Genomic DNA, 16,659 nt, shown 5'->3' with positions numbered 1-16,659 from the left:
ATACTTTACATTTTCAAAACTCCACACTTAAGAAATTTCAGTAAAAACCAGTCCATGTTAGCCTATGGGAGGAAAGTGAGTTATCGGCTTTTAGATAAGTATTTGACTGGTGGAGTTAAGGTTCTGGGCATAGACTCATAGTCTCCCAGGGTCTGAAAGGTACAGTAGTTACACCCTCAGCAGCACAGGGGTAGCCGGGTGCAGAGAGAGTAGGCCCAATGCAATCCAGTGGAGGGTAGGGGGCCTTTAGTTGGTGGCTGCAAGCAAGCAGGCCACGCGGCTGTGGGAGCTGAGCTCCTGGTCACTTACTCAGGGCAAGTGGGGAAGTAGAGTAGGGTAGTTGTTGCACTTCCCGCGGCACTCGGGCAGCTGGGTGCAGGGTGCTTTTGAGCCGTCGGGCGCTCAATGTTATCCAATGGGAAAGTTAAAAAGTGAACAAAGGCTGCAGGCTCGGAGACGGAGATTCTTCAGGTGCGACCACCACTTCGGGAGGTAAGTTGGGATCTTGGAGTAGAGATAGGTACCCCAAAGGAGGGTACAGGGGGCCGCAGGGCACCTGGTGCAGGGGTGTCTTTTGGTGTCGGAAAATCTTGCCCTCGGCTGGTCGCGGTTGGAAGGGTCCCTGGTTCTGAGGCTGCAGGCGTTGTCTGGTTCACCGAGGAGGGTCTTTGGGCACTGGACTTGGGGTCCCAGTCGCCGGGGGGACGTCCTCGTGGTCTTGGGTCACTCAGGCACGGTGCAGAGTGGGCTTGATTTGCGGTTCCTGGCTGGCATCAGGGGTATTGCTGTTGGAGCAGAACCACTGCTTATGGGAGTCCCGGTCTTTTGGAAGGTTCAAGGCAGGCAGGTCCTCCAGGGTTGTCGAGGTTGCTCTCCGCAGGAGACGCCGGAGTTTCACAGGAGCAGGTTCAAGGATCAACAGGCCTGTAGGGTTCTGAGGCCAAGTCAGTGGGTGTCATCCTTTTGTTAGCAGCTGCACAGCAGGTCTTCTTGTTTCGTCTTGTTTCGTGGTCTTCTTGTTGTTGCAATCAGGATCTGAGGAAGGAAGGTTCAGGGTGCCCCTAAATACTAAATTTAGGGGTGTTACAGCTAGGGCAAGGGCAGGGACCAATGGGTCCTTGTCTTGGGGTGGGTACACCCCCTAGTCTGCTCCTCTCCTGTAGGAGGGGGGCAGGAGCCTAGCGGTGATTAGGCAGGGCTCCCCATCTTCAAGATGGCCAGAGCCCAGGGTTGTGCTTCACCTCGCCTCTCCCACCTGAGGGGTGGAGTTGGCACAGGCTGGCACCCACCCCCCCCTTCCTGATGTAGGGTTTCCCCCGACAGACTTCCCACCAGAGTGGGGTCAGAACTGGTGGGACCCAGTTGCTGAGCACAGCACACGGTCTGGAGTAGCTCACAAAAGCGGAATGCCTTTGAAGCTTCCCCTGCCCATCCTGGGGGAGGAGGCTTGGCACCTTGTCCTAGGATGTGCATTGTTGCAGGCCCAGGAGAGCGAGGGCTCTCCACCCAGGGGTCCAGCAACTGTGTGGCAGCCTAGGCAGCCTCTCAGACAAGACTTGGATTGTAGGTTAGGTTTTCGGGGGGCATCTCTAAGATGCCCTCTGTTGTGAATTTTACATTAAATCCCACACTGGCATCAGTGTGGGTTTAATGTGCTGAGAAGTTTTATATCAAACTTGTCAGTCTTCAGTGTAGCCATTATGGTGCTGTGGAGTTCGTAATTACAATCTCCCAGCACCATATACTCTTAATGGCATCACTGCACTTACAGTGCCCAGGAATGGCCCTGAGTACTATACTGTGGGTACTGTAGGGGCACAGGGCTCATGCCCCTGTGCCCACAACACTGGCATAGGGCACGCAGCTAGAGAGGTGGCTGATGTATGCCATGGCAGTGGGTTGGTGGGCATGGCACACAGGGATGTGTGCCATGTCGACTCTGTTTGGTTCTGTACTTAGACACTCAGGCTGCCAAGGCAGTGTGTGGGTGCCAGGGTACAGGGCCACTAAGGGTGGCACAATAAGTGTTGCAGCTTGTAGAGTTCTCCTCTGGTCACCAGGCTCTGGGTACCTAGGGTACCATTTACTAAGGGCTGACAGGTTGCCAGAGGTGCCAATTGGGTTTTAGTTTCAACACAGTTTTAGGGCAGGAACACAGGTCACACTCAGTCAAAGCACATCAGCAATTCAGCAAAAAGTGGGGGCATACCAATGCAAGAGAGATGGCACTTTCTCACACAGGGCATGGAAGGCATCCCCCTGCCCTCAGTGGAGCATGGAAGCGTGGCCTTGACTTCTCTATGTGGCTTGAAATTTCAATTCTTAAGGCAAGCGGCTTCCCTTAGAAACACCCGAAAATATGGAATTGGTAGGCCGACTAGCGTGGTCTTTTTCTTGAACTGTGGAAATTTACCTTTTTTGGGGTACACTGGTGCAGGGTCTCCCTTATGTCCCCGGGTTCAAAGACCAACAAAATAGAAATCAGCACTGGAGTTGGAATAAAATAGCAAGTTTATTAATCACTCATGAGTGAGACCACATCCACACAGCACTCTCGTGCTGCAGGAGGTAGTACACTGGCTTCACAAACCAGTGCCCCTTTTATACTAGTTTCCTGCACTGTAAGCATGTGAACAGAAATAGGAAGAACACATTTTAGAAGTAGTTATCAGCAAACCAGGGCAGATGAATAACTACATGGTCAGCAAAGTGGGAGGGAGAGCAGAAATGCTTATGGCATCAGTAAATGATTGACAGTTAACAGGTGTACTGGCAGCTACAAACTCTCAGCACGTACAATGCTTTTAGCTGATTCAGGAAGTTAACTTAAATAGATAACACAAGCACAGTAAAAAGACGAGCAACCGAGGATGGGAGATTTATGAAGGTAACGAAATAGACACCACAGCCAAAATGACTGCACCTTATGCTAAGTAAAATGTTACACATTTCCACAGACGACCCTATCTGAAAGAAACAAGTTAGTATTAGATTCCTTACCTTAGAATATCCCCAGGCGTCAGACTGGATCCGGAAATTTTTGCGTAGCAATACCCCTGCGCGTCGTTAGGCGTCGTCTCTGGCTCCGCGTCCGTCGTCGGCGTCGTCTGCGCCGGAATGACGTCGTTGGAGTACTTAGACGCCGCCCATGCGCGCTGACGTCAGTTCTTCTTTTTTCCGCGCCAGCTAGCGCAGATCCGGAGAAGCTCTACCCCTTAGTCACTTTTTGACTAAAACTGTTTTGATCATTTTTGATCTTCTCAAGTCGTTCTCGACTCTTCAGGTGCCGGTAAGGATGCCCGGGTTCAAACCCTGCTCGAAGTGTAGTCGACTGATGTCGAATACCGACCCCCATCGCCGGTGTCTGCAATGCCTAGGCCTCGACCATGATGACCGTTCCTGTTCCGACTGTCGAGCTCTGACGTCGAAGGCTAGGCGGGAGCGGTCCCGCAAGCGTCTCGAGCTCCGGCAGTCGGCCCGCGCCAATCGAGGTCCCGGTCCCATGGTAGGTCGAGGGATCGGTCCCAGGGACGGAGCCCTCGCAGCTCCGGAAGTCGGCATTGGTCTTCTGGTTCCTCCTCAGGTAAGAGGCATGGAAGGTCGGAGCGGCGTCATCGCTCCTCCGACCGCCCCCGACGCTCGCCAGACGCGGCCGGGGTTTTGGGTGGCACCACCCACGCGGCTCCGCAGAAGTCGCTAGCGCCGCATCCTGCCCCACACCTTCGGGTCCCTGAGCAGGGTGCGACGCCGGAGGAGATCGAGCGGTACCTCATGGCCATGAGGTCGCTCTCTTCTCCACCGGACCCCACGGCGCCTTCGGGCCCAGTGGGTCCGGCTCCGGGGCCTAGCGGGTCGCGTGCTTCGGCACCGACGCCGCAGGCGGCTTCGGCCCTGGCGCCGCCGGCGACTTCGGTCCCAGCGCCGCAGGCCCCGACTGGCTCCGGATCCGGGTCGACGCCGGTCGACCTTACGGCCTCACCGGCGCTGCCCCCAAGGGTGTCACCACCAGCGTCGACGCCGGGCCCAGTCCTTCTATCGATCCCGTTCAGCCGTCGACACGGCCCCGTTGGGGCCCGTACTAGACAGCTTTGGGTACATTTTACTTTAACGAACAGGCCCCGATTGTTGATCCTGGCTACCAGGTATTGGGTGACGAAGAAGACTGGGAGGGGTCTGAGGACCCTCTGACACGGGAGTGTCAGGACCAAGCGGACTGGACAGAGGAGCTTGGGGGGGCCAGCGGCCTGGATCTCTCTCCAGACACTGGTTTTGTCTCCCCTCCAACCGTGGCTGCGGAGGAGGGGGCAGCCTATAGCGTAGTACTGATGCGGGAGGCTAAGGCCTTAACCCTTACGCTCCCCTCAGCGGCCGTGAGGACTAATCTCCTCACAGAGGTCCTCAAACCGCAGTCCAGCTCGGTCGAGCCTCTGCTGCCGTTCAATGAGGCCTTATCTGACGGTCTGCTGGGCACCTGGTCCAAGCCCGCCTCAGGACAGCCTGTGGACAGGAACGTGACCAGACGCTACCGCCCGGCTCTGGGTGACCCAAGCTTCCTGTCGACCCATCCAACCCCCGAGAGCCTGGTTATCCAGGCCTCTAACTCCCAAACCGCGTTCCCGTCAGCCCCTCCCGACAAGGAATCCAAGAGGTTTGAACAATTTGGCATGAAAGTGTTCTCGTCCCTTAGTCTGGGACTGCGGTCAGTCAACACCGCATGCCTCTTGGGCCGCTACATCCACACCCTGTGGGACACGGTTGCGGACGTGCTGCCACAATGCCCTGAGGAGGTCAGGGCTAAACTCGCCCAAGCCCTGGTGGAGGGTCGAGATGCGGCACGGTACTCTATCCGGTGCGGACTGGATACCACCGATACTCTAGGCAGAGCGATGGCCACGACAGTGGCGGTCAGACGCCACGCCTGACTACGGTGTGCCAATTTTTCGGCCGATGTCCAGGCTACACTTCTGGACATGCCGTTTGATGGCCGTCGCCTGTTTGGCGACCAGGCAGACCACGTGCTTGAGCGCTTTAAGGACTCCAGGGCTACGACCAAGTCCTTGGGCCTCTCTGCCCGGGCCAGCAAATGGGTGCCTTTCGCTCCTTTCGTGGCCAAGGAAGGGGCGTCCCCACACGGACCGTCAGCCACACGCCGCAACTGAATCTTCAGCGCAGTGGCGGCCGTGGGAACCGCCGGGGAGGCGGTCGGGGTCCAAGGCGAGGCCAGTCCGCACCCGCTCCCGCAGCATCCGCCTCAAAACCTTCCTAGTCAGAGTTTTCAGGCCCATGTGACGCCAGTGGGGGGCAGGGTCCGCCATCACCTCTTCCACTGGCGCACAGTCACACCGGACCGGTGGGTGCTGCAAATCGTCCAGGAGGGCTACTCCCTCCCCTTCGAGGCGACCCCTCCAGCCATGCCACCGCAGTACCACCGCGTGTCAGGGGACCACTTGCAACTTCTGCAGGAGGAAGTTACGGCCCTCTTGGCCAAGGGGGCCATCGAGCGCGTTCCTGGGCCAGAAGTAGGGTGTGGTTGCTACTCCCACTACTTTCTGGTACCCAAGAAGGGCAAAGGGGGCCTACGCCCTATCTTGGACCTACGGAACGTCAACGGCTTCCTCCGGGAGAAGTTCAAGATGTTGACTTTGGCTCAGGTCTTGGCTGCCCTAGACCCGCAAGACTAGATCGTGGCGTTGGACTTGCAGGACGCCTACTTTCACATCCCCGTCCTGCCGGCCCACCGACGTTACCTGCGTTTCACGGTAGGCCTCGAGCACTTTCAGTTCACCGTTCCCCACTTTGGCCTTACCAGCGCCCCACGGGTGTTCACGAAAGTGATGGCGGTGGTCGCAGCTCATCTGCGCAGGTTAGGGGTTTCAGTCTTCCCCTACCTCGACGACTGGTTGTTGAAGGCGGGCTCGCCCCAAACAGTCGTCAACCACCTCCAGATTATGGCGGATCTCCTGCACCTGCTGGGGTTTTCCATCAACGTGCCGAAATCACACCTGTGCCCCTCCCAAAAGCTCCTCTTCATCGGAGCTGTTCTGGACTCAGCGCAGTTTCGGGTTTATCCTCCCGAGCAGCGAGTCCGGGATATTCAGGCTCTGATTCCGATCTTTCAGCCGTTATCCCGGGTTTCGGTCAGGTTGACGCTGCGGCTCCTGGGGCTGATGGCTTCCTGCATCCTTCTGGTGCATCACGCCCGGTGGCGGATGCGGGCTCTGCAGTGGAACCTGAAGTTTCAGTGGGCCCAGCATCAGGGCAACCTGTCCGACCATGTCCTTATCTCGGAGGGCGCTGCGAGACAGCTGCAGTGGTGGCTCACGGACCGCGATTGGGTCAACAGCAGATCCCTCTCCCCTCCCGGAGCACGTGGTTGTGACGGACGCGTCACTCCAGGGCTGGGGAGGCCACATGGGAGAGGCGGAGATCAAAGGCCTCTGGTCTCCGGCTGAGTCCCAGCTCCATATCAACCTTCTGGAGCTGCGGGCGATTCGTCTGGCACTAAAAGCATTCCTCCCCTCTGTCCGAGGGAGTGCAGTGGAGGTGTTCACGGACAACACTACCGCCATGTGGTACTGCAACAAACAGGGCGGTGTGGGGTCCTGGACCCTCTGTCAAGAGGCTCTGCGGCTCTGGCAGTGGCTGGAAACTCAGGGCGTGACCCTGGTGGTTCACCACCTGGCGGGTTCTCTGAACGCCAGGGCGGACGAACTCAGCCGACGGTGCTCGATGGATCACGAATGGCGTCTGAACTCGGAGGTGGCGCAAGGCATCTTTCTGCAGTGGGGAGAGCCTTGGTTAGATCTATTCGCCACCGAAGAGAACACGCAATGTCATCAGTTCTGCACGTTGGAATTTCCAAGACGGCACTTGCTCGGCAACGCATTTTGTCGCTAGTGGAGTTGCGGTCTGTTATACGCCTTTCCGCTTCTGCCCAGAGTGCTGAAGAAGATCAGGCGCGACCGGGCCCAAGTCATCCTTGTGGCTCCAGACTGGGCTCGAAGGTTCTGGTATCCCGAGCTACTCAATATGTCAGTCGGTCCCCCGATCCGTCTGCCTCTTCAGGAGGACCTTCTGTCGCAGCAGCAGGGGACAGTCCTCCACCCGAACCTGTCCAGTCTCCACCTCCATGCTTGGAGATTGAGCGGCGGCAGTTGAGGCCATTTGACTTGCCTCCTGAAGTTTGTAATGTTATTCTGGCAGCAAGGCGTCCCTCCACTAAGTCGGTATACGCCTTCCGGTGGAACAAATTTGTGGCATGGTGCACAGCAAAGGCTGTGGATCCCCTTTCTACCCCTCTTTCTGAAGTTCTTCTCTTCCTTCTTTCTCTTGCCCAGCAGGGCTCTACTCTGGGCACTATCAAGGGCTACCTTTCTGCCCTTTCGGCCTTCCTAAGGCTGCCTGATCAACCTTCTTTGTTCAAGTCCCCTATAGTAACTCGTTTTCTGAAGGGCATCACGCACATGTTTCCACCTGTCCCTTTTGTGATGCCTCAGTGGGACTTTAACCTAGTTCTTACTTTCCTAATGAGCCACTTCACTCTTGTCCTCTCCGTCTTCTCACCTTGAAGACCGCTTTCCTGGTTGCCATCACCTCTGCCAGGAGAGTGAGTGAGCTCCAGGCTCTATCTTGCAAACCTCCCTTCCTGTCTGTGCATCCGGACAAAGTGGTGTTTCGTACAAAACCATCTTTCCTGCCCAAGGTAGTCTCTGCTTTCCACATCGGGCAGTCCATCACCTTGCCCTCCTTCTTTCCGCCTCCGCATCCCTCAAAAGATGAAGGGAGGCTCAAGTTCAAGTTCAAGAATTTATATAGCGCACTACTCACCCAGAGGGTCTCAAGGCGCTTGGGGATGGGGTTCATTATTTATCGAATAGCCAGGTTTTAAGTTCTTTTCTGAAGGAGCTGTGGTTCTGTGTAAGGCGGAGGTGGGTGGGGAGTGAGTTCCAGGTCTTGGTCGCCAAGTAGGAGAAGGATCAACCTCCCATGGTGGATCTTTGGATGCGTGGAATTGCGGCGAGGCCTTGATCGGAAGATCTTAATTGGCCGGTGGGTGTGTAGAAGGATAGTCGAGTGTTGAGGCATTCGGGCCCTAGCATGTAGAGGGCCTTGTGTGCGTGGGTGAGGAGACGGAATGTGTTTCTCTTGTTGACGGGGAGCCAGTGGAGGTCTTTCAGGTGGCCGGTAATGTGATTTTGGCGCGGGATGTCCAAGATGAGTCTCGCTGATGCGTTTTGGATACGTTGGAGTTTTTTCAGTAATTTGTCTGTAATTCCGGCATAGAGGGTGTTTCCGTAGTCCAGTCGACTCGTGACTAGTGCATGGGTGACAGTTTTTCTTGTCTCGGAGGGGATGCAACTGAAGATTTTTTTGAGCATACGAAGTACTTTGAAGCAGGAGGATGAGACGGCATTGACTTGTCTGGTCATCGAGAGTGAGGAATCTTGGATGAAGCCCAGGTTGCGTGCGTAATCTGTGGGTGTGGGTGCTGTGCCCAGAGCCCAAGGCCACCAGGAGTCGTCCCAGGCAGAGGGGGATGATCCTAGGATGAGCACCTCAGTTTTGTCTGAGTTAAGTTTTAGGCGGCTGGTTTTCATCCATTTGGCAACTTCTTTCATACCTTTGTGAAGATTGGTTTTGGCGGAGTTAGGGTCTTTGGTGAGGGAGAGGATCAGCTGGGTGTCGTCAGCGTAGGAGATGATGTTAAGGTTGTGTTGACGCGCGATTGAAGCGAGTGGACTCATGTAAACGTTGAAGAGGGTGGGACTGAGTGATGATCCTGGTGGTACACCGTAAATGACTTCAGTAGCCTCTGATTTGAATGGGGAGTCGTACTCTCTGGGTTCTTCCGGCGAGGAAGGAGACGATCCAGTCCAGCTCTTTTCCTTGTATTCCGATATTGTTGAGGCGTTGTATGAGGGTGTTATGACATACTGTGTCGAAGGCGGCGGAGAGGTCGAGTAGAATGAGGGCAGTTGTTTCTCCGTTGTCTAGTAGTGTTCGGATGTCGTCAGTGGCTGCGATGAGGGCGGTTTCGGTGCTATGTTTGGCTCGGAAGCCGTTCTGTGAGGGATCGAGGGAGTTGTTGGCTTCGAGGAAGGCGGCAAGTTGGCTGTTGACGGCTTTCTCGATGACTTGTGCCGGGAAAGGGAGGAGGGATATCGGGCGGTAGTTTTTGAGTTCAGAGGGGTCTGCTGTGGGTTTCTTCAGGAGGGCGCTGACATCTGCATGTTTCCAGCTTTCTGGGAAGGTAGCAGAGTTGAAGGAGCAGTTGATAACATCACAGAGGTGGGGTGCGATGATGGAGTCCGCTTTGTTTAAGATGTAGTGGGGACATGGGTCGGTTGGCGAGCCAGAGTGGATGGAGTTCATAAGGCGGATGGTGTCTTCGGTGGTGATTGGGTTCCAGGCGTTGAGACTGTTGGAGGGTGGTATAGGTTCTGAGGGGGGTGGGTAGGATTGTTCGTTGGTATTGTTTTCGAAGCTGTTATGTATGTCGCCAATTTTGTTGTAGAAGAAGGACGATAGCGAATCGCAGAGGTCTTGGGAGGGGGTGATGTCGTTTGAGGCTGCGGTGGGGTTGGTAAATTCTTTGACGATATTGAATAGTTCCTTGCTGTTATGGGCATTGTTGTCGAGTCGATTCTTGAAGGCTGATTTCTTGGTGGATCGAATCAGCTGGTGGTGTTTGCGGGTGGCTGCCTTGAAGGTGGTCATGTTGTCAGTGGTTGGGTTTTTTCTCCATGTTTTCTCGAGAGTACGGCAAAGTTTCTTGGATTTTTTAAGGTGGTCGTTGAACCAGGGGGCCTTTTTGCTGTCTTGTTTGGTGTGATGGTTTTTCAAGGGTGCTAATTCGTCAGCGCTGTGAGTGATCCATTGTTTGAGTTTGATGGCAGCTTGGTTAGGGTCAGATGAGAGGGCGGGTGGGTTTTGGTTGAGCGATGCGAGGAGTTGGTCGGTGGTGATTTTGTTCCATTTTCTTCGGGGAATAGGTTGTGGGGGGTTGTGGGTCGAGGTGGTTTTGTAGCTGAAGTGAACACAACTGTGGTCCGTCCAATGGCTCCTTCGTCTGGACCCAAAACGTGCGCTTTCATTCTATGTGGATCGCACACGCCAGTTCCGGGTGGATGACCAACTCTTTGTTGGTTACGTGGGTGCGAAGAAGGGACGGGCGGTGCATAAACGGACCATCTCTCGGTGGGTCGTCTTATGCATCAAGGCATGCTACTCCTTGGCTAGAAAGGTGCCTCCAGTTGGGCTGAGGGCCCATTCCACTCGGGCCCCGGCGGCTACTACTGCCCTGGGTCGGGGAGTCCCCCTACAGGACATTTGCCAGGCGCCTATGTGGGCCTCGCTGCACACCTTTGCGAGGCACTACTGCCTGGACATTCAAGTCCGGAGGGATGGCTTCTTTGGCCGTTCCGTCCTCCAGGACTTCCTGGTGTGCGTATTGGTTCGCAGACCCACCACCGGGGTTGGTATTGCTGGGGTATCTATTCTAAGGTAAGGAATCTAATACTAACGTGTTTCTTTCGGATGAACAAGTTACTTACCTTCGGTAACGATATATCTGTAAGAAACAGTAGTTAGTATTAGATTCCTTACCGCCCCACCCATCCTCCCCGTTCTGCAAACTGATACCTAGGGTTAAGGTTATCCCCTTTCAGGGCCCTAGTTTCTTGGCACCAGTGTTGGTTCTAGCATGGCTCTGCGTATCTGGCGCGGAAAAGCTGTGTCTAAGAACTGCCGTCAGCGCGCATGGGCGGCGTCTAAGTACTCCGACGACGTCATTCCGGCGCAGACGACGCCGACGACGTACGTGGAGCCAGAGACGACGCCTAACGACGCGCAGGGGTATTGCTACGCAAAAATTTCCGGATCCAGTCTGACGCCTGGGGATATTCTAAAGTAAGGAATCTAATACTAACTACTGTTTCTTACAGATATATCGTTACCGAAGGTACGTAACTTGTTCTTTAGCATAAGCTAAGACAATTTCTTATGCTTTAAAAGGGGTTCGCTTCTTTTAATGATAGGGAAGAGTGAAATAGTAATGTTCGGTGGGGACAGGAGTAGTAGCAGTCGGTACATTTTGAGCCGGAACTACTTCCTCTACAACCCAAATTATTACAACAATGATAAGAACAGTCCAAGTAGTTCAATAACAAACATCATATTTTTACTACAGACTTTTGCAGCGTTCGATTTCTTCTCCTCCAGCATTTTCATTTCGTCGGTAAACAACAAAACAGATGGTGCCCTAAGGTCCTGGGCAGGCGTTGGTTTCTTCACTAATGTTGAGACGAGTAGTCACTAATAGGCTACCCCCCTTTGAGTAAGTCTTTAACCACCCAGGACAGTGGCTCGGCCAGTGGCTCAAACAGTCTCTTTTTGCGATGAAATGTCTTTCTTCCTGTATCAAAGGAGATGTCTAGATGTACCAAGGATTGTGTGGTCCGGGAAGACTTCCTTCGGTCTTTCAGGTGACAAAGCTCGTCCTTTCTCGGTGACCGTGATGTCACAGTAGTCAGTCAACGCACTTGGGCTCACGAGGGCATGCAGGACTTTTCGACAATGGGTGGCATGCACCCAATTCTTCCGGTTTGTCACTCGCACTGCATTTCTGGTAGCCAGGAGGACTTGTTCCTGTACGAGCCAACAAGGTGCCAAAGAACTGGTCCGTTAAGACGACTTTGTCAAAACAAAATCGCCAGGCCGCAGATCATGACCATCACCCTGCGACCTGTCTGGAAGGGCTTCCCCTACCTGCTGATGAATAGAAGACAAGCTGTCATTTAACTGGGACAAATAGTCACTCATCAACACATGGGGTATATCATGTATAGGGCGAGACTTAGGGATTTCCCAAATATTCATGTGCCTGACAAACCCAACCTCAAATGGCGTAAGGCCAGGTTGTGTATGTGGTATTGATCTGATATAAAGTAGTGCTAGGGGCAGGGCATCAGGCCATTTCAAAGACGTGGAAGCCTGTATTTTAGCCAATTTAAATTTCAGGGTGGAGTCTTAACGCTCCACCAAGCCTGCTGATTGTGGGTGAAAGTGGCATGAAATTTCTACTTAATCCCTAACCCTTTCATGACATATTCAACAACTTGCCGAATGAAATGAGGTCTATTGTTACTCCATAGGACACGACAAATGCAGAATCGGGGAAAGAACTCCTTCAGGAGAACTTTCACTGTCTTGAGTGCTGTATTATCCCTCGTAGCGTACGCCTCCACCCATTTACTGAAGGCACAAACCCCTACTAGGACATATTTTAAGTTATTACAGCGCTCAAACTGAATGTAGTCAATTTGCAGGACCTCAAAAAGTGCAGTTGGTGTTGCAAACCATCCTGTTGGAGTTTGTGTTCCCTTAACAGGATTATACTGGAGACAGACCAGACAAGACTGGACTATCTTTTTAGCTGTGCCGACAATATCAGCATGATCCTAAACGTGCATGAGTTGTTTTGCCATTGAGGATGCACCAACATATGCCGGTCCATGTGTCTTGTGAATCATGGGGTATAAGTAGGCTGTGGGTAACTTCCATTTGGTCATATCTTTATTCCTCCAGCAGCCCTCATCATCCAGTGCTCCTTCCTTAGACCATTGGTCTAGTACGTCAGTGGAGGCAGATAGTTGCATGTCCAGCATCTCTTGCCTGACATCATGCCAACGTTCAGCTTGTGACTTCACTACATACATAGATGTGGCACGTCGCTGCATTGCAAAGGCATTACCTGTTCCTATTTTATCGGTCACTTTCTCTTGTGCACTACACTTAATGATTGCCACTTTCTTAGGATAGGTTAGAGCAGTAAGAAGATTATGTACTAATTCTCCATGCACTATTCGTGTCCCATGTGAGGTGAGAAAGCCCCTTTCTTTCCACAAACGACCAAAATTGTGTGCCTTCCCAAAAGCGTACTGACTGTCAGTAAAAATGTTAACAAGTAAGTTCTTACTAAGCTCACATGCTCTTGTCAGTGCAATCAGTTTGGCCGCTTGGGCTGACTTTTGTGGGATGCAAGCTTTTTCGACTACTGTCTGAAGTGTTGTAATCGCATAGGCAGCAGATGTAGTGCCATCAGGCAATTTTAGACACGATCCGTCAACCCATAGCTCCCCATCAACACTAGGGAGAGGTGTCTCTTGTAGGTCAACGCAGCCCTTTATTTGCTCTTCAGTGAGGGATATACAATCATGTAACTCTTGTGACTGAGACTGAGTAGCTGGAAATTGTAATGTAGCAGGGTTTAGGGTCATACATCTTTTCAGTGTAATATGAGGAGCCAAATGTGTCAATTCATATCCTGTCAAGCGAGCACTAGTCAAATGCTATGTTTTCGTTTGATTTAGCAAAGCATCAACAGAATGGGGTTCTAATAACAAGCAGTTTATGTGACCAAACTATTCCTTCACTCTGAAATATTGATACTGCTGTTGCTGCCACTGCTCGGAAACATCCAAGCAGCGCACGCGCAATTGAGTCAAGGACAGCTGAGAAATATGTTCAAGGGTGTTGCTTATCACTGTGTGTCTGTGTAAAAACTGAGAGGGCACAACTTTTCCTCTCATGTACATAGAGTGTAGTCTGGAGTTCCTAATACTGGTGCAGAGCAAAGAGCTTGGTGTAACTGTTGGAAGGCATTCTGACATTCAGTAGTCCATGGGAGGGGCATTGGAGTGTCTTTAGTCAAAAGGGCCAACAAAGCTTTAATAATGTGCGAAAACTGAGAATTCACTGCCTACAAAAAGAAGTAAGGCCAAGCAGTGCACGGACATCCTTATGAGTTCTAGGCACAGGAGTATGTAAAAGAGTCTGAATGCGATCTGATGTGAGTGCACGTCCCTCCTTAGACAGGAGGTGACCTTAATAAGTAACCTGCTGTCTACAAAATTGCAATATCTTTTGCAAGACTTTGTGATGATGGGAGGCAAGAAATGATAACAATAATAGTGTTCTTTCTTTACACCGCTCAGGGATATCTTCTCTCACTTGAGTTCATACAAGAGGAATAACCATTTGACCCACATCAGTATCTGATCTAGCCCTCAGAGTGCAAGGCAACAATGCCAGAGCGGCATCCTCATTGATAAAACAGAACCTCTCAACCATTGGATAATTGTAATTTAAACGCTTTTTGTTTAACAGTGCTACCTTTGTTGCTTCTTGGCTATGGCACCAGATGAACTCCCAGAAGGCAGATTTATGCCTCTGACGCCATTATTGAGGTGCTTTACACGCTCTGCTAACTGAAAAGCGGTTTATTAACTTTCTTCATTCCCGTCTTTTTGAAGAGGCATCATATTAGTTTGGACCCTCCTCCACCTACTTAGTGAGTATGTGATGGTACAAAATCCATATTCTGACACCCTTAGGAAGTAACGGAGGCCGACCTGGGGGAGTAAGGTGAGCAGCAGGGAAGAGTGATCGTGCACAGCGGTGTGAGGCCAGCCGGACAAGACGTTGGAGAAAAGGTGCCCTGCACCCGAATGGCAAATGCAGAGTGAATGCCCACCGGCCCTGAACAACCGATAGAGATATCGTCAAGCCTGCAGGTACCCAGCGGAATCTAATTGGACAGTCAGATAGGGGAAAAACGGGGCACTGCAGTTATATCCCCTGGCAGGGGAGGCCAGGCTAACCAGAGTGATTCAGGAGACAGTGTATGCAGGCACAGGGGAATATTTGTGCAAGGCTTGCGCACAGGGCCATAGAGAGACTGAGACGCTTCATCACTGTGCACGCTAGCGTGCAGGAGGACGCTGTAATGCGTGGGGCTGCATGTCCCAGGGAGCTCTGTCCTGCTGAGGATTGCCTGCACCTGACACAGCGGGGAGATACTTAAGTGTTCGCAGCACTGTTTGCGGCACCTGCTCCGCCGGTCACGTGCTGGGCCTGTCTGAGCCCGTCTGAGACTAGACGAGGCCCCCCCCTCTAATGCCAACTTCACCACAAGTATTGTAAGCAGGGGTAACCCAATCAACCCTTGTAGGTTTGGGCACTGTACGGTTCAGGTCAAAGTGTGCTACAAGGGACTTAATTTGAACAATAATTGAACTTAGTTGTGAGTTGTACTAATGTAACACACTCAAACGATTCCACAGGATATCTGACTAAATATGCACTTGAGGTAAATCAATGGAAGGATAAAAATAGAAAACACAGAGATGGGAATTCGAAAAGATTTATGTTTACTCAAAAGACATGATTGGGGAGACAACTACATAAAGTGAATTAAAGCAATAGTTATGAACAGAGGCAAACAATAATTACTTCAAAGTTCACAACTAAAAACATCAACTCCTGGTGGATTAGACAAACAACCAAAATTAATTAATAGAAGAGTGGTCGTATGTTAGTGCCAAAGCAACGTGACTGGAGATGATGAAGGTGTCGACGTTTCGGTCTATAGGGCAGTCGTCATGTAGACCATCATCAGGACAGAATATTTCATTGCTGAAAATACTCCATAAAGTATTGAAGAGAAAGCCACATCAGTTGGCTTTGTGCAGTGGGTGAACGTAGAGCACGATTTCAGACAGGAATCTTTAGTTTGTGGAAGTAGGGCCACATCAATCGGCTGAATCTCGAAAAGCCCTTAGTTGAAACGGAGTGATACATTCGTTTTAAAGACGATCTCGTGAGTGGCGTCTTTTGTCGGCATGCAACCTTCCTCCAAACAGTAATGTAATAGTTTACCCTGAGGTTATCAGCGAGGTTGTCCTCACATTCAGCAAAAGGGAGATAGAAAGTGTCCTGGAGGGTGCCTCGGCAGGGAGGCCCCCGGCCCGGATTGCATCCGGGACGATATTTATAAATTGGACAGGAAGAACTGGACTGAATATATTTTTATTATCATAAATGCCATTGCCAGATGTGCGTCAATTCCAGATACATGGCGTGGGGCTGAAATCGTCACCATATACAAAAAGGTAGATCGTGCTAGCCAAAGTAATTACAGGCCGATAAGCCTAATTGATACCCTACAGAAAATTGTGGCCAGACTTTTGCTAGGCAGGGTTAATGAATGGGTAATAGATCAGAATATACTATCCACCTATCAAGCGGGCTTCAGACCCCATGTCAGCACTATAGACCAAGTGTTTAGATTTATGATGATAAATTGGAATACAGTGATTCTTGCAGGGGGTACGCTCTATGCAGCTTTGTTGATTTAAAATCCGCTTTTGACCTAGTGACACGTCATAATTTATGGACCTCACTAAAGGAGGCTGGGATGCTGCCTGAAATCTTAGGTTTTATTATCAAACTGCATTTTTTTTGTAACATCGTTTTTATTGCAGCACCGAAATAAATGTACAGACATTAAGTTCACGGTATAAACATAGAGCATAGCAAGAAGACACAGTATTGATTGTCCTTCCCCATCATGATTGGCACGTCCCCAATAAGAAGACTGTTCTGCCTTAACGTTTAGGTCAGGCCTTGCTGCATAATTCAACGTCCGACATCTTATTAGCAAGAAAAAGTGGGTTGCTTTTGTAATTTTCGCCCCTCCCCCACCCCTATCAAACACCCTCCCCCCATCGCCCCAACAGTTCCGAACTCACCGGAATCCCCCCCCCCCCCCCCCCCCCCCCCCCCCGTGGCCGCGCTGTGCAAAATCCCAGTCAGAGTAAA

The 16,659-nt window shown here is 51.8% G+C and overlaps 1 protein-coding gene across 1 annotated transcript in view; it reads left to right on the top strand.

The window, feature by feature from the left end:
- RNF213 (ring finger protein 213) overlaps positions 1 to 16,659 on the top strand; it is a 2,876,335-nt gene that overhangs the window by 557,733 nt on the left and 2,301,943 nt on the right. The window lies entirely within an intron of this gene.

Source organism: Lissotriton vulgaris, chromosome 7 (assembly GCF_964263255.1).
Source record: "Lissotriton vulgaris chromosome 7, aLisVul1.2, whole genome shotgun sequence".
NCBI classification, from domain to species: Eukaryota; Metazoa; Chordata; class Amphibia; order Caudata; family Salamandridae; genus Lissotriton; species Lissotriton vulgaris.
This window is presented reverse-complemented; position numbering and strand designations above follow the sequence as displayed.